This window comes from Medicago sativa, chromosome 5 (assembly GCF_051527215.1).
Source record: "Medicago sativa cultivar Bolivia chromosome 5, Bolivia_mono, whole genome shotgun sequence".
Lineage (NCBI taxonomy): Eukaryota > Viridiplantae > Streptophyta > Magnoliopsida > Fabales > Fabaceae > Medicago > Medicago sativa.
In genome coordinates this window covers 54,634,103-54,658,427 of record NC_140753.1, presented here as the reverse complement: position 1 = coordinate 54,658,427, position 24,325 = coordinate 54,634,103, and the positions used below count along the sequence as shown (strand labels likewise).

Genomic DNA, 24,325 nt, shown 5'->3' with positions numbered 1-24,325 from the left:
ACTCCGAACATTATGATTAACTATTTTGTTAGTTTTTTGATGTCATTTATTTCATTTTTATATTAAATATAAGTTTTTGGATGTTATTCATTTTCATGCACTATTTTTTAATCAATCTATATTATTTCAAATTTCTTCACTTTTGATCATTGGTTGGATTTAACTATAGAAAAATTCTCACGTAGAATGTTGAGTTGACATAATTCGTGCTTATTAAAAAGATTTAAATGTTGTAGTGTTTTTTAATTAGGTATAATTTTTTGGCAAATTAATTACCCAAAAATATCAAACTTCTTCGATAGACCTATAAAATTACCAGCAACTCACTTTATTTCTTATAACCTCATCGACAAATACACAATTCTTTTTTTTTTTTACCTGTATCATTTATCTCAATCTCAAATTTATTTTTCATCTTCTGTCTTTCTTCTTTCTAATATATGATAGATAAATTAGGGAAATAATTTGATGAGTTACATGTATACGCAAAACCTTTGATTAGTTTTAGGATTAATTAGAAGCTAACCCACTTGTGTTGTTTTAATTTTTTGTATTATCCGTTTAGGGTTGACCTACACTTTTGCGTGGATTTACTGGGGTAGGTTTATGTCCCCCTAATTTGTATTTGTATCTCCCCTTTTTTTTAATAATATAATATACATATAAACAAAAATGAATAAAGTCTAGTTGAGACGTCATATATTCTCTTTAAATTGTGCTTTTAATTTAGAAAAAAAATTACAAATATGATATGTAAAATTTACATTTAGATGTCAACGTATATTGAAGGAGGACACAATCGAAAACCAAACTCTCCACTCAACGAAAAAGGGATTTGAGAATTCGAGAAGAATTTCAAATTTTAGAATGAACTTTAAATTTTGAAACAGTGTGAAAATGTTGAAAGTTAGAAACAATATTTTATAAAATAAAAATCAATTAAATAACCTGAATTACCCCCTTCCCCTCAAAAAAGAAAAACATCAATTACCCCTTTAATTTTGTGATATCATCAATGTATGGATATCTTATAGGATAAATGCATAGTTGACTAATGATATGATAAATGTCTAATCTTAAATATCATATTAATGTATTCCTTTCTCACTAAAAACTGAAAATGTACATGCTGATGTGGATTAGTTTGATAACATTTAGTGAGCTTAAGCACCATATATGTACACGTGTACTTTTGCATTCTCTGAAGTCAAATCTTTATAATAGAGAAAGTTTTTTTTATATATATTAAAACACATTTATGTGCATTTGTAATTTTTTTTTTTTTTGACAATTACGTGTTATTAAAACATATAACATAATTTTAAAAAAAATCAAGATAAACATTGTAGGAAATTCGTAAAATTGAAATTTGAAAAATTACCGAGTTATTGGTAAAATTTAATTTTAGATATCATTCGATTCTCCTTTTAAATTATCTTTGTTATTATTATTTGACAAAAAAAATTCCTTTAGAATCTGGCAAATAGACTTTAATTTTACATTAAAAAAATTTAGGACACATCAAGGTCAGGACATGTCTCATGACTCAATAAGCACTTACAAAAATTTTAGAGATCCCTTGTCAAAGAGATCTTCACGCTAATAGCGGAGATTGAATCCACACCCTTGAAATTGAGTCAACTCATTATTAGCAAAATCAATCTTGATTAGGAATGCTATTATTAGTATTAGTAGGGGTGTTCGCGTGCGGTTTGGTTCGGTTTTAAGGGTAAAAGTCATCTGAACCGCAAGATAAATAAGTACGTGGTTTGGTATGGTTCGGTTGACTTTTAAAATAAAATCCAAACCAAACCAAACCAAACCAATCCGGTTTGGATTGGATCGGTTGGTGCGGTTTTTTTAGACAATAATATATTTTTTTTGTTTTCAACTTTAAAATCAAATTAAAAAGCTAAAACACAACATATTTTCAGGAATGTTTTAAATTTCATCCAACATTATAATTTTATTTTCATCCAACAATGTTTTCAACTACGTAGACCAAATTAAAACGTGGACAAAAAGTAATCCTATTTTGTAAGAAATACAAAAGACTAAAATTTTAATCATTCTCTAAGAGTTCAAGTAGCACATAAATAAATTTTTGATAGAAAAAGCAGCAAAGTAGAAACTTAATAAGAGAAAAAATATGTTCTTTTATTAAAGTTTCCATTGAATTTCTATGAGTATTGATCTAGATGATATATATTTATTTAATTAGTTTTTTTTCTTCTTATATTGTGGTTTGGTTCGGTTGGTAAAATCAAAACCGCAAACCGAACCAAACCATGCGGTTAGGTAAAAAAAATGATCCGAATACATCCGAACCAAATGCGGTTTTTTGCGGTTTCGGTTTGGATTGATTCGATTAGCGGTTTTTCATTTGGATTGGTTCGGTTTTGAACACCCCTAAGTATTAGCAGCAAAAATAGTGAATCAAAACATGATATCATATAATAGTATCATTTAAATAACATTTTTTCATCTGACTAAATAAATGAGACATTTAACAGAATCATTTTAATTTAAATTCCACATTAATGACTATTATTTAAAGAACCTTTTACTCCCTCCGTCCCTTAATGTAACCCCCCTTTGCATTTTTCACATTTCTTAAGAAAAGTTGTCAGTGTAATTAATGTGTCTGTTTTGTGTATTAATATTACCAAATTGTCCTTTGTTTGTATGTGTATTAAATTTGACTATTCATATTTCAAGACAAGTTAGTATTATTAATTAGGGGTATGTTTAGGAAAAAAGTAATAAATGCATCTAGTAATTTGAAAAGGGGGTTACATTTAGGGACAAAAATAAAATCAAATGAGTGGTTACATTAAGGGACGGAGGGAGTATTTTTTAGTCTATTATTTGTCTGACCTATTAAATGACAAAGTTTAATATTTATTGGATCAACCCAATTAAAATGACACATAAAATATAATTATTTTAAATTATAAAAATATAAATTTCAAAATTTAATCCATTCAAAAAAAATCAAAATTTAATGAATTTTTTTTTGTGAATTTGTCAAAAACTTTTTTATGTAAATTAAATACCCCCTTAAAACAAATGAATATAAAACATTAATTAAAAGGTTAAAAGATTCAAATAATTCATTTTTTTATACAGATAGGAAAATCGAACTATTTGAATTTTAAATGTCTTCCCTTTATTTGTTATAATATACTAATTCAATATTTGTTTGTTTCCATCTTTTTTTTTTGGTTTAGTTGTTTCCTTTTTTTTTTTGGTAGTGTTTAGTTGTTTCTTTTAATTAAGGGTTATAATTAACGCTATCATTTAATTTTTTTTCTTCTGTTTCCTGTCTGATCCACCAAATGAGGCATTTTCATTCTAAATAATTAAATGACACATTTTAACCTTTATATAATCATTCTAATTTAAATGACATATTAATTACTCTTAAATTGCTTTATCATTATATTATCCTTAATAAATGCGAAAATAATTATATTTGAGAACTATATTAAATTATTAAGTATACAAAAATACATGAAAATTTTGTGTTAATATAATTCATTTTGTGTTATATTTGAGAACTATATTAAATGGATTTTTTTTCTCAAAAAAAAAAAATCATTTTGGCTTGTTAAAAATACCAAATACGTGAAACTTAGAAAGGAAAAAAAAACAAAAAGAAAAAAGGCATGACATTGAGACAAAAGATTGAAAATAATACAATTTTTGATTGAAATGGTGGGTGGAATTGCTTGCAAATGGATGATATTTATAATAAAGGGTAGATAACAAAATTAACAATATTATTTAATAGTCCCCACAAAAAAAATTATTTAATAGTAACTATCTAATTGACAAATTAAAGGAGAAAAAGTCATATATTGATTGTCAAATAAATAAGATGAAATGACACTTAAAGGATTGTGTATTATCTCATATATGGTCAAAAGAAATAAAAAAGAAACCATGTATATTGCTCAATGGTTGATTGAAGCTTTTGATACATTCTATTGAAGAAACTATGATAAGTGAAAAGCCGTCATAGTAAAACATGATGATTTAAGATGTATTCTTATTAGAAAATGTTTGTCCAAATTAGATGATGTGAACCAATTGTATGCAACCTTTATGATGATGTTTAACATGTCCGGAGATGTATTTAAAATCATCAATTAGGATTCATCAAATAAGAGTTCATGTGTAGGATTCATCAAATAAGAGTTCATGTGTAATATACGTTTTTGTGCAAGACAAAAATTCATAAAATAGATATAGATAAAGGCTAAATCAATTTATTGAGATTAGTTTATCGACATATAAATTCATTAAATAATACTCAATAAACCTAAGGTATCTAAACTCTAACATCTTGATTCTATATCAAATACAAAACATTGTCTTGACTAAAAATTATATTGTTGATGTTGAACATCTTGAAGTCGTAGAATGTAGACACATGCTCTCCAATGAGATCCTGGGAAAGTAACATTATCCATTAACAATTAGATACAAATAAAAAAGAAAATTAACCCCATAATCTACGACCAAGTGATTAAACTTCTATGATTTCAAAACACATAAAAAATAATGAAAAAAATAATGATTTGTTGATGGGGGAAGAGACACATGAAAATAATGAAAAAAAATTGTCTATATATAGGGAAAAAAATCATGGCTTGATCAATTTTGATTGGTTGATGAAAACTTAATGAGTCATTGTCCATCTTGATTGGCTAATAAAAAAACAAATGAGTCATAATTTAATTTGATTGGGTGATAAGAAAACATTAAATGTGATGAAGAATGTGAAGATGCCACATGTACTTTTGTCCATAGAAGTATGCTTTTGTATTATATAAAGATTAAGGAGAGGAGGGAGTAACATTTATAGCTCTAATCAACATTTTATTAATAGCAATTTTTGAAAGAAAAAAAAAAGCGCAACTATCGCATTAATAGTTTCCATACCGTTATCTAAATGATTGCTTAATGATAAATTGTGGTAATAAATTCTTTTAATTTTGTACGTTCAAATTTTAGCTTTTTATTTTTCAAAATCAAAATAACTTTTTTTTTATTTATATTAGTGACAGGTTGATGTATATGATCTTAACAATTGATATACACAATTATTTTGGTTTGTAACATGATACTTACTATTTTACACCATTTTAGCTATATGTAATATGGACCTTTTAGAAAATGGTCCAAGGGTAAACCATTTTTGTCCATATTAGACACCATTTATTTGTATTCTTATTAGATTAGATACCTTTATTATGGTATTAGTTATGTTCTACTTTTATGCTCCAATTTGTTGTAGAACATTGTAGTATGCAAGGTGTGGTCAATTGATTAGATTAATTCTTGCTTTGATAGATTCATACATTGTTTACTTGACCATATAATTTTGAAGAACATTTTGCAATCATGCATGGTTTAACCTGCATTTTCTCATTCTTTATTTATTTTAATTTCATATATTACTTTTCAAGATATGAATTATGAGAAGCAGGTAAATACTAAATAATCTTATTTCTCTTATAATTTGGATGCACATCATAAAACACTCAAAATTATTAAAAACTACAATTATATTCATTTTATTTTTATCTTGAATTTGTAGATTTTAATTTGTTTGTTGTTAATGTATCTTCAATCATAGTAACGTTTATGTGAGTACAAATTGATATAAAATAATTTTTAGTTATACCTAAAGTTCAAATCATAAAACTATATCATTATATATAGTAATCATTTTAAAAGTTAAATTTGAGTACAATCAACCATTTTAAATTTGAAAGAAATACACAATATTTTATATTCCATCATGAAGTCTATTTTCTTAAAAGGATACCTATAATTTGACAAGTTTGGTAGATATAAGGAATAATTGGATTGTAGAAAAAGACAATGAGGAACATATCTTTGTGTCATCTATGATTTAATAATACACTAACGCCTCTATTTTGTTTTTTTCCTATTACCGATTATCGATAGAATATTATTGATTGGTAAACCAAGAGTTGCAAGTTCCTTAATTATCTATCTTATCCAATGATAAGATGAAATCACATTCAAGAACTAATTAATAACAAAAATGATATTAACTATATTATTAAACCAACAATCACAATATCTCTTGATTTCAAAAAACCCTTCTAGATCAATGGTAGCTAAATTAGATCTTTTCAGAAAATCCTGGTGTCTATTCTAATTGTCCTAGAACTTGCTCAAATTGGAAAAGACAGAGACAATTAAAGAGAGCACAACATATTTTAGTTCATTGTCTTGCCAAACTAGGATGATCAATTTGTCGTTCTGATAGTTTGGAGTTGGAGGATTTCATAACAAGTAGCAATTGTCATTTGAAATAGGAGTGAAATCAAAGTCCATGTTTTGGAATCATTCTTGAACAAAATAAAAAAAGGGTAACATGATCAAACGAAGTTGAAAGGGTGGCGGTGTGCGATGGGAGAGAGGGAGAGAAGTAGGATAGGCGAGAGAAGGAAGAGAGGCATGATCATGTTGGAGGAGAGAGAGAGAGAGAGAGAGAGAGAGAGAGAGAGAGAGAGAGAGAGATTTAGAGGAGGGATTGAACGAGCAAGGTAGAAATGTTGGAGAAGAAGTAGTCAGATTAAAATTAAAGACTTCAAGGGTAAAATGTAATTTAGTTTTAAAAAATCTCATTTTCTCTTATGATTCAAAGATGTATTTTGTTAAGTTTCTCTCACATATTTTCTTTCTCTCTTCTCCCTTCTTTTAAACCAAACACATATTTAATTAAAATATCTCTCATCAATTCCCTCTATTAAAATCTATCATCTCTATTAAGTCAATTTTTTTTTTGTTACAAGGCTAAAGAAAAAAAACAACAGAAAACAAAGCAGACAAAAAGAAAAGAGGCTAACGCCTTAGGAAGAGAACTCCCAATTCATCCGTCCTAAGCAAAGGCAGCAGGCCCTCCGGGAGAGAAGAGTGGAGAGACAACTCGACATCATTCGAGGCTCCAAGTTTGGCTAAAAAATCCGCACACTGATTGCCCTCTCTGAGCGAATGGTGAAGGTAGAAATTACGGGAACTCATGATGTCTTTGATGTTTTGGATAAGAACAGCATACACATGAAACTGATTTAAATCATCTGTAATGAGATTAACACCAAGAAGGGAATCTAAATAGCAAGCCAATTCTTCACAATTGAAGCTAACCGCCAACCTTAAACCTTGATAGAGAGCTGTGAGCTCCGCAAACAAAATGTCCTGAGAGTGACTTATGGAGCCCGAATAGCCTGCCATGCAAGTACCTGATTGGTCGCGAAAGACACCTCTATTAAGTCAATTGAACCATAAGAAGTATGAAAGGTTTGAAAGCGTGAAAGGTTAGAATAATTGCATGCTACCCCACCAATCAACTATTGAACTAGACTCGACTTGCAACAAAAAATACTTTACAAAATAATTTTTTTTTAAACATAATACTTTACAAAATAATCTTGAACCTTTTATTTGAAGTAACATTATCAACTTAATTACTATGAATTGATATTTGGGTAGAAATAAAATATTAACACCTTTTTATTTATAAATTAGCAATGTTATTTTGTTCTTATATAAATAAAACCTTATACATGGGAATGAATATTTATAAATATTTTTTTTAATATAATTAACATTTTTTATTTAAAATATAAATATTCTTTAAGTATAATTTATATTTAAAACCCTAGACACATGACTGAAATTTTCACAAGTAAAAAATTATGAGAAAAATAATCGACCTATCTTAGGATGCAATTCAAAGTTGAGTTTGTCACATTGTGATTAAAATGACTCCAACAAAGGACCATGACATTTATATTAATTTCATTAATTTTTTTTATATTCGGATAAAAATATATATTTATGCATCATAGTATCAAATTATATATAATTTTATCAATGAATTTTAATCTCATTCTTGACAGTAAATTTGTTGAATCTATAACACAACCATATTTAATTTGAATACGTCGATAATAGAAAAATCTTTTACACACATTCCCGACCAAATTAGACCATGATATTTTTAAGTTAGTTCCAAAAATATTCTTTAAAAAAAAATTTGTTCCTAAAATATCACAAAAAAATTATTTGACGTGATTTAGTTGCATGGTCAAAAAAATTATTTGACCATGATACATGAAGATTAATCTCTAAAACTAAATTATTTTCTTATTAGTGATTTATTTACCCATGTTTGGCACGGGCTCCATGCTAGTATTTATATGTGTTAATTATCTCTTTCATTTTCCAAGCTATCATAAGAAAAATTATTGCTCATCCATTACCATCCCAATTTGCTGTGAATGAACAATTATCTGAGAAAAAGAAAGAAGCAAATAACTCTATGCCAGAAAAAAAAAATTACATGGTAGAGTTTATTTGAGGGGTGGGGTTAAGGGAGACTTATATCAGTTTCCTTTTCCGACCTGAACACAAATTTTGAAGTAGATGGGGATATTTTGAAATGATTTTGGGATTGAAGAGTGAGGTGATTGATACAAGGGGTAATGATAATTGACAGAAGGTTGGTTTTGATCCTAATATTTTTATTTTGAGATTTTCCTACTTCTATTCACATATATTATATATCTTCTTATATATAAAAGTCAACCCGGGTGATTATTTTAGCCCTAATTTTAACCTAAAACCTAAGCTAACTTTTACTGTATTACCCCTGACCTATTTTGAGACCCCATACAATCTTCTTATATATAAAAGTTAACCCGGGTGATTATTTTAGCCCTAATTTTAACCTAAAACCTAAGCTAACTTTTACTGTATTACCCCTGACCTATTTTGAGACCCCATACAATCTTCTTATATATAAAACTTAACCCGGGTGATTATTTTAGCCCTAATTTTAACCTAAAACCTAAGCTAACTTTTACAGTATTACCCCTGACCTATTTTGAGACCCCATACAATCTTCTTATACATAAAAGTTAACTCGGGTGATTATTTTAGCCCTAATTTTAACCTAAAACCTAAGCTAACTTTTACTGTATTACCCCTGACCTATTTGGAGACCCCATACAATCTTCTTATATATAAAAGTTAACCCAGGTGATTATTTTAGCCCGAATTTTAACCTAAAACTAAAGCTAACTTTTACTGTATTACCTCTGACCTATTTTGAGACCCCATACAATGAACCAAAGTTCACTCCAAAAGCCAAACAATTTTTCCCTATTTTCCCTCCTCTAATCTGCTAATACTAATCCCAAAACCCAACAAATTAGATATGCAACAAATCAGATACGCAGAAAATCACGTTATTTTTTCTTAATGTGATGCCTTTCATCAAATTTTCTTCTTATATATAAAAGTTAACCCGAGTGATTATTTTAGCCCTAATTTTAACCTAAAACCTAAGCTAACTTTTACTGTATTACCCCTGACCTATTTTGAGACCCCATACAATCTTCTTATATATAAAACTTAACCCGGGTGATTATTTTAGCCCTAATTTTAACCTAAAACCTAAGCTAACTTTTACAGTATTACCTCTGACCTATTTTGAGACCCCATACAATCTTCTTATACATAAGAGTTAACTCGGGTGATTATTTTAGCCCTAATTTTAACCTAAAACCTAAGCTAACTTTTACTGTATTACCCCTGACCTATTTGGAGACCCCATACAATCTTCTTATATATAAAAGTTAACCCAGGTGATTATTTTAGCCCTAATTTTAACCTAAAACCAAAGCTAACTTTTACTGTATTACCTCTGACCTATTTTGAGACCCCATACAATGAACCAAAGTTCACTCCAAAAGCCAAACAATTTTTCCCTATTTTCCCTCCTCTAATCCGCTAATACTAATCCCAAAACCCAACAAATTAGATATGCAAGATACGCAGAAAATCACGTTATTTTTCTTAATGTGATGCCTTTCATCAAATTTTCTTCTTATATATAAAAGTTAACCCGGGTGATTATTTTAACCCTAATTTTAACCTAAAACCAAAGCTAACTTTTACTGTATTACCCCTGACCTATTTTGAGACCACATACAATGAACCAAAGTTCACTCCAAAAGCCTAACAATTTTTCCCTATTTTCCCTCCTCTAATCCGCTAATACTAATCCCAAAACCCAACAAATCAGATATGCAACAAATCAGATACGCAGAAAATCATGTTATTTTTCTTAATGATATGCCTTTCATCAAATTTTCTTTTTATATATAAAAGTTAACTCGGATGATTATTTTAGCCCTAATTTTAACCTAAAACCTAAGCTAACTTTTACTGTATTACCCCTGACCTATTTTGAGACCCCATACAATGAACCAAAGTTCACTCCAAAAGCCTATCAATTTTTCCCTATTTTTCCTCCTCTAATTCGCTAATACTAATCCCAAAACCCAACAAATCAGATATGCAACAAATCAGATACGCAGAAAATCACGTTATTTTTCTTAATGTGATGCCTTTCATCAAATTTTCTTCTTATATATAAAAGTTAACACGAGTGATTATTTTAGCCTTAATTTTAACCTAAAACCTAAGCTAACTTTTACTGTATTACCCCTGACCTATTTTGAGACCCCATACAATGAACCAAAGTTCACTCCAAAAGCCTAACAATTTTTTCTGTATTTTCCCTCCTCTAATCCGCTAATACTAATCCCAAAACCCAACAAATCAGATATGCAACAAATCAGATACGCAGAAAATCACGTTATTTTTCTTAATGTGATGCCTTTCATCAAATTTTAATCTCTATCTATTAATCTTTCGACCTCGATCATTTTTGTGTTATTCTATTTGCCTCATCTTTCTCATTCCTTTTGTATTTTCAATTTTTCTTAATTGATTTTCTCTGCAATTCCTTACTCTAAGCTATGCTGATATCTATCAGGTAGAGATTTTGTGTTTTGTTATATCTTAATCATGATTTTTGGTTGATGTACTTTTTCATGGTAACGCAGGTGGCTGTTTGTTGTTGAGTTTATTAGTGGGACTGAAGTTCCTTTTCATATTGCTCTGGGAGGAAGGAGAACGTGGTGAAAGAGAAGGAGAAGGATAGGAAGGTCAAAGAAGCTAAAATTGAGGAATCTGTTGATGCTGATCAAGAACACCGTTCATCCAAGCAAGAGGTTGAAAATAATGGTATGAATTTGATAACTTGGATTCATTCATTTGTGGTAGTTTTGTGATCATTGTTCTTGAATTTATTGTATCATAATTTGATTGTTTTGAACTGAAATTCAGCATATTTTGCATTCTTATTAAAAATGATTAGAATCACCATAAAATTGGTACCAAGTTGAATAGGAATAAACACCAAGTTTTTAAGAGTTCTGCAATTGTTTGTGTCCGATTTGCGTTGCCGCTACTTTCAATATCAAATACCAATTTTTGATGATGACTTGAGTAGCAGACATTTTGATATACATGTTGTATAAGCTGATTGAATTTCCCAACCACGTTTTTCAATCTATTACCCCTTACTCCTCCGCTTCTTCCCTAACTGCCATAACTGCACTCTTTTTTTTTGGATCTATATCGTACAATCGCAGGAAAATTGCCGGCAACTGGAAACGGAAGATAGTTATGCGCAGAATTTGTGAAGCTGCACAGATCAAGTTGGGTGCTCTGATGGTTGGCCGAAAAACAAAGTGACAACAACTAATCCACACACCCACAAAAACACAAAATCATCCGATCCTAACAAAAGCATGACTCTGCTACACAGAAACAGCAGCAAAAATGCTGTCAAAACTGAAAAAATGCAGACAGAAAAAATCCAGCCAGCAAAACGGTTGCAAAACTTGCATTGATATAACTTGATTCTATTACGACATATAAGATAAAGTGTAATCATTGTTCACCTATGGTATAACAGGACTCTCTTTTGAAGGAATTGGTCTCAACTTGCTCCAATCAAAGAGGATATGATGTGTTCAAACATCTTAGTTAGGAGCGTTTTTGTCTCTCTATTTTTACTCAAATGCGGAAATGATCCCCCATTCAAAAATACTCACTTTTAGTCGTTCTTAAAGATTTTTAAACTTAAAAAATGGTACGACTTATGTGTGAACTTTCTTTTATTTTGGAATAATATGTTTTTCTTGACAAGTATTAAAAACAGACGAATTGGTGTCTTTTTAGTCGGTAAGACCCGTGCGGAGCACGGGTCGGTGGTCTAGTTATTATAATCTCTGAACATTTGTTTTATACCGTACAAAACATTTGTCTTGAAACTGTCTCAAATGAATGTATGCTTTTTGTGGAAAATGAAGAAGAATTGGACAAGGACTTGCTGGAAAGTATGAAAGCCGCAAGAGATGCTGCTCAATCCAAGTCATTCACATCGGTAGCAAATATTGCCTATCAAATTTCTTCTCCTCTCACATTCAATTTACTCGATCACCAACCTGAATTTAGGTGTGCAATCATAATGTTTCAGAGATAATTCGCCATAAAATTTGTCGCTCAGCCAGGTGATAAGCTTTATTGTCGTCTCACGGTGAACACGCAACTCCATGCCCGAATCTCCCACCTCCTCAAAGTTGGAAGAAACAATTTCCGACCTACACCAAGGTTGACTCCTCTGTGGTACAAATTGAGCCAAGAAAGCCGTGTGTCGAAGTTAAGCAGAAGGAGTGGAGTAGATTTTTAAGGATTTGTTTTAACAGAAAGAACAAAACTCTTGGTTCATTGCATAGACAAAAGAATGTGTTATCTATGCTTGAAAAAAAAACTAATAGTTCTTTTGAATTAATTAAGTCTAGATCAGAAACAAAGAAAAATACAACATCCATAAACTGACCAATAAAAAATTCAAGCTGATTATAATATTAACATTACTAATCCTAATAGTTCTTTCCTTTAAAAAAGCTGACATCATAAAAATAAAAGATCCATAAACTGGTTCATAAAGAGAGATAGCTAGTCTGCACATAATTCCAGTAAATCAAGTTTCCAAAACAACTTTCTAAACTCCCCGAACCCTGTTGATTTTCCTGTGAAAATAAGAAAATGAAGGACAATTATGTGAAATCTCAAAATGCATCTACTAACCAAACATTATATCACGTAAGTGTGTCATACCATTCTTGTTGGTGCAACTATCACTTCATCATTGAGAACATCTGAGGTATTTATTGCTTCTCTTTGAACAATATCAGACTTCAAATCACAAAAAATATGATGTTCTCATGCTAAAATAAGATCATTATACAAATTTTGATAAAGTGAAAATCATCTAACCTTTTTGATAAAGTGAAAATCATCTAACCTTTTTTATTTTAACATTAGATGTTCTCTTACGACCTTTCTCGATTCCACTCCTCATTCTTCTTGGAGCTCCTTTAGTTTTTGAACCTTTGGGATTACGTAGTGGCTTCTCATGTAAACTGTTTTGACCAACACTATCCTTATCTACTTTCAAAGATTTATTGATAGTTGCACATTGTTTCAAGGTCTCTTCAAGTGCATGACATGCAAAATTGTAGCTCTCAAAACTTAATGATCCTTCCTCAAGCAATTCAATAGCATTCTGATATAAATGATCTTATCTCTCCTTACTAGAACAAACATCTCTCATTTTCCTTTTGTGATGCTTGCTTCTAACATCCCTTGTCCATCTTCTCAATATATAATGTGATGGCACAGCGAAGACACCAACAGCTTGGAGTGCCATTAATGAACGTTAGTAAAGATACCCATTATACTCAAATAAACGACATACGCATGATATTTCTTCTTTCAATACATCACACTCTACAATAAACTCTTCATTTTGCTGAAAGTCAAAGATTTTAAAAGTGGTAGCTAGACTACCTTTATGCTCTTCTACAATACAACATCGAGATTGTAACGACCCGATTTTTAAATAATTTTCTCTTTGAATTTCCAAAATAGTAAATTTTACATCAAAAATATAATATACCTAATAACAAGACATTCAACCTTTTTCTACCAAAGACTACACCTAGCTGGTCAAAGTTCTGGATGCTTGTGAAAAGTTTTCTCAACAAAGCTAATACCAGTGTCTGAATATATCAAGCCTCCTGATGTGCACCACCACTTTACTTGCGTCTTCTTCTACTGTATCACTTTACCTCCCTGACGTCGCCGTCAAGGAGGAAACACAGATTGACGATCATCTGTCCAAAAGTAAGGGTCATCTCCAACTAACAAACATGGTACAAATAGGCATGCAGACATAAATTTTATAACGATAAAAATACAAAAAAAAAATACGTACATGACACATTACTCCAGTTTATTATCATCACACCTATCCCCAAGATACAACCTAACTAAAATGCGTTAGTCCCTATTGGTTAATCTATATGCCAATGCTCATGATCCGGATTTCACCTCTAAACTGAGCCAATTGTCCCACTATTGGACAATATACCCCACCATTGGGCAATACCCCACCATTGGGTAATAACTCCTAAAAATTCGATGTTCAGTACCCCACGGTTGGGCATTATTCTGAATCACCTAATGCATATGAATCGCCACTACCCCACCATTGGGTAATGACTCCTAAAACTCGATGTTCAGTACCCCACCGTTGGGCATTTTTCTGAGTCATCTAATGCATGAATGTCTCCGTAAATACCCCACCATTGGGTAATAACTCCTTAAAACTAAGTCTAATATCCCACCTTTGGATATAGTTTAGAATCACCATTCAGTTACTCAAGATTATGCACCCATAAGTAGTATCCATGTTACAGCAGCACCACACAAATAATAATACATGATATTCATATCAAAACAAAACCACCAAGATAATTATCACAACACCAATACATAACACATAAGCATTCATTTCAAAAAACACCACTATGATAATTATCACAACACAAATATATATATACACATATACACATACGGAAGCGCGTGGAGTGATGCCCTTACCTTCGCAACAACTCTTAAACTCTCCAAGCAACGGTCTTTGTTCCAATATCTCTACACCTTCACAAGTTCAATATTTACGATCAGACTCACTCCTACAATATCTATCAACTAATTTAGAAATAACCCCTAATATATATACAACCGAATTTTATTTAATAAAAAGCATTTCAAAGCTTAACTAAAGTTCAAGATAAACAAGATGATTATTTGTCATCCTTCTTCTTCCACTAACTTTCTAAATTATGTGTTTGTAGTAACTAGCATTTTCAGTGAATGGAATATAAGAATACTTATAGTTTACTACCTGTCAACAAACATGTATTTTAATCCATGCATACTTACAAGTTTCATATTACTTCAAGTCATTTTTTTCCTTTATCCCCAAAACTACTCATTGCCGAATTACATAGTAAATCTTTTCTATACTATTGAATGAATCTCCATATTATGATATTAACAAAAGACCAAGCACTGTCACAAAATGTTAGGTTTCTTAGCAGACAGAAAAACTTTAGATAGGAGGTAATTCTTGAAGTAGTTTTCACCTATAACTTCAAAAGTGATTTTCCAGAAATTTAACTATGTTGATAATTTTTTCCTAACATTTAATTCCTACTAAAATAAATCAAAGGATGTGAATAAGTGATAATTATCACAACAAAAACTTTATTTTCTTAATTATGAATAAAAATAAAACTCTAATAATCATAAATTTCATGGCATAATGGAGAATTACTTCCAATCAGTCATATTATAAAGTTGTTTTCAAAAATCCTAATAGCTAATTGGTTGTTTTCTAATACCCAATCACCATTAATTGGTTCTATAGTTCTATGTGTCATTTATAAAGAAGAAAAAAAAAACAAGGTTTTCAATCATAGACTAGTGGAAAGAATTTGTTTTACTAACAACAAGATTGATATTCAAAATAAAAAGGAGTATTAGAAGTTTTCTTACCTACGGTGACGAGTCTCAAAGATGCCTATACTTTCCTTTGAGTTTTCTCCCCTTTACAAATCTCAATTTATATTTATTTTACTCCACCAATAGTTCTATCAACTCTACAGAACAATTATTTCTCTTAATTACGGTTACGATCCGAAACGATGAACCAATTCTTTTATTACTAAAACCATAACATTGGTAAGACAGACATGGAAGAATTTGTTTCTCTATAACCCCAATTCTCCTATTACTAACATCAGAACTGTAGTAATAAGACAGACATGGCGAAATTTGATTCTCTATAACACCATTAATAAAGAAAAGATAGCAAGAGGAATGGTATTCTTACGTGTCTCCTTAAGGTGAATTTCTTGTTCTCTTTCCTTTCTACTTCAGACTCCTCTACGTTCTCCTTTTTTTCTCTATGTGACCCTTTTTATCCTAAGCAGTGGAATGAGTGTGTGAGTGGATGGAGTTGGCTAGGTAATTAGGAAGGGAAGTTGAAACTTAATTTCAATCATGGCGACGTGTACTGGGTGGAAAAGTGATGTAATCTATCTCACTACTTGCACATAAATAATTAAATAATTAACTATTTCTATTATTGACTTAATTATATTAACACAGCCAATCATATTATCAACATGGTCTTGACTTCTATAAAAAAATTAGTAGAACACATTTAAATAAATAGCATAAAATACGGGATCTTACACAGATAATCCCAAAATTTCAACCTGGAATTTCTTGAAGATTTCATGTGTATATATCACTGACATTTGCTTATCAAAAGGAGACGGAGTCCTAAGAACAGGTTTCTTGTGCCATGTTTTAAAATCAGCTTGCTTTTCTGCTTCATCTCTATCCTGTAAAGCAACTTTATATTTTTCAACAAATTCCTTTAATGTAGTTTTCTTACATACATATTTGTCAAAAAAAAAAGAATTAATGCTCTCTGGTCTTTGAGTAGTTAACTTGCCACAATAAAATGTATCTTTCATGTAAACAGGAACCCACTATTCACGTTCCTCATACAAAGAGTGAATCCACTCATCTTCCAATAGTTGAAATTTTTCTACCATTTTATGCCATTTATCTTCAAATTCCTGTTTTGACCATGACTTATAAATGCACATATTGAGATATGTCATGAAGTCTCCATGTTTTTTAAATACATGACTAAGTTTTTCGGGTACCCATTGAAGTATATGTCAAAGACAAAAGCGATGTCGAGCACCTGGAAATACATCTTCAATAGTTGCTTTCATTGCTCTATCTTGATTAGTTATTATTGAATTTGGAGGTTTTTCACCCATTGTTAGGTTGTTCAGTTATTATTTAAAAAGAAATAAGAAATTGTCGTTAATAAAGATACACCATCTATACGTCGGACGCGTCGTTGAACGGTACTTCATTTGTGGATACGAGAGAAATAAGAAATTCAAGAATGATTAATGATTGCAACCTTGATAGGAGCAATAGTATAAGAAGCACAAGCAAGGTATAGAGGAAAGAAGTATTTTTGAAGGCGTAAATAGACATGGCAACAAAGCCCATACCCGCGGGTACCCGCCCGAACCAAACCCAAATTGAAGGGTTTTCTCCGCTTTGACTGGGTTTGGGTATGGGTTTGAGTTTTCACCGATTTCAAAACATGGGCACGGGACGGGTAATGGGATGTAAGTACCCACCCCGAACCCATACCCAAACTCGTCCCAAATGTAAAAAAAAATCAATTTATGTCCCCTTTTATATAAATAGAAACTCAAACCCTAAATCATTTCACTCACATAACCAAAGTTTCCGTCTTTCAAACGACCCTCACTTCTCAAAGTTCTCTTTCTTCTCCTTCCACATCTCACACCATTAATCTTTTTCTTCTCCATCACCATAGCCATTGATCACTGATAGGGCCAAACCGCAAGTGCACGACCTATCGAAGTAATAGTAGTAAGTAAGAGTATCGTTCCGCTAGGGAGTTGTTCAACTTAATTAACTTTTTAAAGAATGATTAGAGGAGAGAAAGTTTAGTAAAAAGGAGTTTGATTGCTGAAGGTAAATAACAATATTAATAAAGAGCCTTAGGATTATTGGTTTGTCATAATAACAAACCCTTCACTAGACAAGACTTAAACATCTAATTTCATGGTTTACACACTACTTTCTAAAGACCGGTTTCCCTTAGCCCCTCACCTTTCCGATGAAAGTCCGGTGAGAGATTACTTCTAGTAACCAAGCCTATTTCGCTGACTTGATTACTAGAAGATGCATAGAGGATTGAAACTACTCTTTGTCTCAATAATTGCAAAGACTATTTCACTGTTTTGCAATTATTGTCTAGATTCACTTGTTCCAACATCAAAACTCCGCTCTCGCTTTATGAATTGATGTTTGGGATGATGGATTAACGATTATCAAACCCTTCGCTTTCGCTTCCACAGTTTGATAATTGTTAATCCACGTTAAGACGGTGAATCTAGATTAGAAATTAGGGTTACATAGAAATTAGGGTTTAAGCTTGGTTTGTTTAGGATTATGTCATTTAGACTCCCCAACAATCCTAAGACGAAGAAGTCTACTCACTCATGTTCATCGTAGACATGGGGGAAGAAGAGAGAAAATAACAGTAAAGTAAAATTGCGAGAAAGAAAGTAAAGAAATAAAGACTTTTATTGAAAATAGAAATATTCTAAGCAAAGTAAAGGATGTATGTTTATGGTGGAGAGCTACTCTATTTATAGCTTTACAATCGACTTAGAAACTAAGCAACTAAAATGATAAAACGGTAAAGCTGCAACAGGGTAACTTGGGCTTGAAGAAAAGCAGCAAAAGTGGACTCTGGGGACGGGCACGGCCGTGCCACATGTTGGCACGGGCCGTGCCAAGCTTCTGACTATGTGGGAACATATTTTTGTCCCGTATCTTCGTATTCTTGCACTGTATTTGCTCCAGTCCTCTTTCTTTTGCTCCAAGACACATTCCACCATATATTCGTTCCTAAAATATATAATAAAAAGCAATTTAAAGTAAAATATTCTAAAAGGAAATAAAATGCAATAAAATAAAACTGAATCTTTAATAAAACTAAACTAAATAATGCATTAAATTAGACTAATCTATGACTCATCAATCACCTTCATCTCTTTGTTGCATAATCCATTACAACATAGAGCCCGGGGCTGAAAAATACTTGTTTTTTTATTAAAAATATTATCCACTGCGGGGATGGGGATGGGATTTGATATGGGTAGGGTCATGGGTATGTATTTAGGAATAGGGTATGGGGACGGAGAAGGTAAAACCCGTCCCCACCCTGCCCCATTGTCATGCCAAGGCATAAATAAGACTGCGGGATCAGAAGAGGACTTGATATAAGAAAATTATTAGACGATTAATGGAATTTATAAGCGCTCAAGAGAAGTAGAGGATGTAAGAAGAGATAGACTCAAATGCTCAGGATGAGAAGGATTTTAATACATGAGTTGTTAAGTGAATTAATTGGAAATTAAGTAAATTATTTTGGAGCAGATGTAGATGACCCCTTTATGCAGTCATTGAGTGGACAATGCAAGCCAGATAAACTACGTTAGATTAGTCGCATTTCGGAGTCTTAAGTGCTAGAGTTATGAATCAGGAACTGAAGATGTTATGGAGCCTAAGAGTTAAGAAGGATGTATAAATAGTAGTAGAAAGATCCTTTACACATTGGAGTACGATTTGGATGTACTTTTTATTAGCAAGGAATTGCATAAAAATTAAACTAAAAAGAATTGTACACTAAAGAAATTAAATCAGACCCCACGCATCTATCACAAGTTATTGAGTTGTTTTTTGAACTAAGAAATACAAGTTTAGCAGTAAGTGGATATGGACAAGATGTAATTTTTGATCGAAAACGGAAAAATAAAGATTTAATAATAAGTGTTCGGAGTTCAGTGAACTAATGGATGAATGATGTCAATCTATATCATCATAATGTTGAGGACGAGAATGTGTCAGGGGTTAATCATGATTTTGGATTTATTTTAAGGTTCTAATATACAGAAGATTGCCGCTAGTGCGAAAGAGTTAAGAATGAAGTAAAGTAATAAGAGTTCAATATTTTCATTTGATGATTTTTCTTATACAATCCTGAAAACCAAAAGATTGATGTTATCGACTAAAATGGATTTTCGTAATCGAAGTTATCTTAGAGGAGATCATGAGTGTAACTGTCAAGTATATTTTAGTATGTAAAAGACATGAATGTGGGAATCATTTAAGGAACACTTTGCGAGAACAAGTACGTAGTTCATGTTTAAGGAAAAATGCAGTATTTAAAAATGACTCTACAGTGACATAAGTTTATGCTTGAAGCAGCAAGAAGTGTAAAATTAGTTTCTCTGTTCATCACATGTAAACTTCAAAGGATGACTTGGAAAATTGGATAAACATGTGGTAATGAGATTGAGAAATTTTATAGTATGATTGGATCAATATGCCTAACCGAAGTAAGTTGATAAATATGAGTAGCGCAGCGAGGAATTAATTAGCAAAGAAGTGACAGAATATGAAGCAGTCTAAGACTTGGGAATTAAGATATTCACGGAATGTAGTAAGTGGTGACAACCCAAGCATTTAATGGTCCTTAATAGAAATTAAGACTTGGGAATTAAGATATTCACGGAATGTAGTAAGTGGTGACAACCCAAGCATTTAACGGTCCTTAATAGAAATCTTAAGAGAAGAAATAAGGAATTTTCCAAATTACAGAATTCAGAGATAATAGGACTCAAAGTAGTCGAAGAAAACATGGTGAGAGTATGACAGACGTGTTCCCCTTGCGTTAAATTTAAAGAATTTGGACTGGAAGTACTAGTTTAGTCATAAAGGGGTTGCGTTTGAGGCAACAAATACGAATGATGTATCCAGAGGATTTTACCTTAGACTCGAAGTACCATTTTAAAAATATTAAGTATAGTAACAGGTATCTGAGTGGAAATATACTATTCAGAATAAGAATGATGATACCCGAACGCAATTTTAGTTGTGAAGTTTAAAGAGTTTAAACACGATGTTTGAGAAGTAAAGAAAAGAATGTTTCCACACAAGTTATAAATTCATTTGTGACCTATGACATGGGACGACACGTGTTTAAGGCATGAATCAGAAATTAAAGGAAAGATGGGATAATATGTTCCCTAAAGTAACAGCTAGAACAATATTGTTCAAAAATGAAATGTGTATTTTGAAAAGATAAGTTCAAGAAGAGATCCATGACTATAGATTCTACTCATTTTGATATGATCAAGGTGTTTTTTGATTGATTTAAGAATATTGAAAGCTTAGTATAGCTGAAGTAAAGTCGGATGACTACAAATATATGTCATGTATTAAACCATCAGTTGTACTACCTTATGTATCGTGTAATCGTCAGTTAGTGCACTATTTTTCAGTCAAGAATTATATTTAATGTACTCGCCAGTTAGTAAATTTTGTATTTAGATATGATCTATGGATTGTACTCGTCAGTTAGTACTTCCATCAGATGTTTTAGGTAGTACCATGTTTGGATTCATTCCACAAAGAACAGAACAGATATCAGAAGTAACACGTCCTATTTATGTGTTGCACAGTGGAGAAAGTTGAAACAATTCTTACATTCGTTGGAATAAACTTAACGTCAGATAGGGATGATCTTATACAGAGAATGGTATGATCATTATTAAAAGACCTCGTTATGTGGGGAATAGTTCAGAAATAATTTTTTATTATAATGAGTCGTAGTATGAAGGACCACTCAAAGGTTGATAAAAATCGACAGATACGATATAAGTGTTACTCCAATAGGCGTATGAGATTTTTTCAAAACTCAATAAAGGTAAACAAGTATTAGTAACCTAAATTAGATTTATAAGAAGTATGTGAAACCAGGAATTTACTTGAAGGATATCAGATGCATCAGTTATCTTTGCTTACCACTATGTCCGGAATGTATTCCACAATTCACAGTTAAGGAGGTTATTATTGAAAAAATTTTGACCTGTGAGATTGGAAAACCATGTTCTGAAATCAATTTCAATCAATCAATTCAAATCAGTTTGTATTATGGTTATGTAGTCAGGAAACCTTGTGTAACGATGGAAATCAATATTTGAATCAGACAGAGAGAATCAGTTAGTAACAAATATATGTTGGAAATTAATGCCAGAGGTATACAGGAATCAAGTCCGAACATATTGTTGATCGTGATGTCAAATCTCTGAGGAACAAAAAGATTCCCATTGTTAAGGTGGTGATATGGAAGTGTTCTCCTGAGGGTGAAGCTACATGGGAATTGGAATTTTGAGATGTAAGAGAATTATCCGCATTTACTCTCAGGTAAACTCTAAATTTCGAGGACGCATTTTTCTTAAGGAGGGTAGAGTGTAATATCCCGCTTAAAAATACTGTCAACTATCTGTGTTAGTTATTTTATTTATGAGATTTTTTAAGCAAGGCGAAAAATGGTAATCTTATCACCCAAGATTATTTAAGTGAAAAATCTACCATTTTCACCATTCTTCTACACCTTTCCTTTTACTAAAAACATAAAACTTCTCCTCCCTCTCCCTCAAAAAATTCGGTTCACATCGCCACCACCTTGACCTCTCAATTTTTCACCAAAATCACCGTGGAGTCATACAAGAATCATGCATGTGAGTTCCTAGGAGTGAGCTAAGCAAGAATCATAGTTCAAAATTTCATTGTCCCTCCAATTTCTTACAAAACCGCCCCCTCCCATAATCCTCCATAATCTTCATTTCATTCATACCTCATGGGGTATGACTTATGAGCCTGCTTCTAGGGCACCTAAGAGTGGATTAATCACAAGGTAAGTGGAAAAAACTCTTTCCCTCTTCCTTATTAGAGCTAGCCGAATTTCCCCACCAAATGTCCAATTTCACCTTTTGTTGGAAATTGCTTAATCTATGCTTTAGGAATGTAATTATATGATATGAGTGATTGTGTGGCTCAGAAACCAAGAGATAATCCACTCTCTAACTTTCAAATGAGAAACTCAAGCTTTTATATATTTCAATTAATTGATTATACATGAAGGAAGTGGCCTTATTTATAGCAATCCGAGAGGCCATAGACGCAATTGTAGAATGTTGAAAATTAATGTGAATGCAGGAACTAAAATGCCAACATAAGTAGCTAGATAGTTGTACGTCGAGAACTAAGCAAAATTTTTTTGCCTTCTCACTATTATCAAGATAGTTTTATTCAACTACAGAACCTTCGTATTAAAAACTTGTCTGTAGAAGAATACTCTAGAGAATTTGAGAAGTTAATGATGCAAGTGAGAAGAACCTATGACTACTAGGGTGGTGGAATGGGAAAGCTAGCCTGGTAGGTGGTGGCTGCAAAGTCTATGCATGGTAGGTGGCGGAATGTTTTGATCTGTATCATCCTCCTCAGATTGAACAAAACTCGCCCTCGAGTTTATATTTGTTTTCTAACAAAAACAGAAACCAAAACCAACCCAATAATTTTAATAAGGGAAATACATGAAAATTGTCTAACGCCATATATCTTTATAATTATATTTTTTTCCCTTTAAATCTGCATATGATTCAACGTGATTCATAATGATGCTCCAACAAAACCACCGTACAGAGGAAAAGCTCTCTTCTCTCTCTTAAGAAAAAAACCACCGTCGTACATCTTCCTTCATCTCCCCTGTTATCCAAACTCTTTAACAACAAGATGTAGATCTAAACTTAGGTGGTGTGACGAGATCCGACTCCGCACCACCTTTCTAGCCACTTGACGTCAGTTTTTTGGGTTTTCCTCCGGTGGTCGTCACTATCCTCCGTCGTTTTCTCTAAAGGCGTGGTAGGGGATGGTTTCGCTCGCTCACGGCTGTTTTTTGCTCATTTTTGCTTCCTATTTTAGATACAATTTCAATTGGATCTTTTGCAGTTTTCACGACCTCAAGCTTCTCTATTCCAAGCTGGTGGTGCTAGCTCACTCTTCCGCCGTCGATGGCTCTTCCTTCTTGGTTTTTCTGTGTTTTTTGTTTTTGTTTGCATGTTCGTATTTGTTGTTCTGTTTGTATTGTATTATGCTTTGTTTTTTTGTTTATGGGGTTGCTGATCAGAGATTGGAGGGCATGGTAACAGTTGTGACCTGTTTTGGTGGTTCTGTTTCGTAAACCCGAAAGGGTATGGTTCTTTAAACCCATAAGGGTTGTTTGGTTACTAACGTGTGTTGGACTCATCCCATGATCTAGGATCAGACACGTCTGAAACTGGTTATGTTGGTGGTTTTTGCTTGATTCTCTGATATTCCAGGTCTGTTGAGATTTGCAGGTCTCAAGGCGTCAAGACTGCTTCCTCTCCGGTATCGTTATGCTCGAAAGAGCTATTTTGCCTGCTGTTTTGTTCAGGAGGTTTCTGGTACGTGGATCTTAATACCGTGTTGACGGTCGATCCATTCGCCAACT

General features: G+C 32.0%; 1 pseudogene; it reads right to left on the bottom strand.

Annotated features, from left to right (window-relative positions):
• Window positions 1-12,905: 12,905 nt before the first annotated feature.
• On the bottom strand, window positions 12,906-17,171 carry LOC146923119 (protein FAR-RED IMPAIRED RESPONSE 1-like; annotated as a pseudogene).
• Between the last annotated feature and the right edge of the window lie 7,154 nt (window positions 17,172-24,325).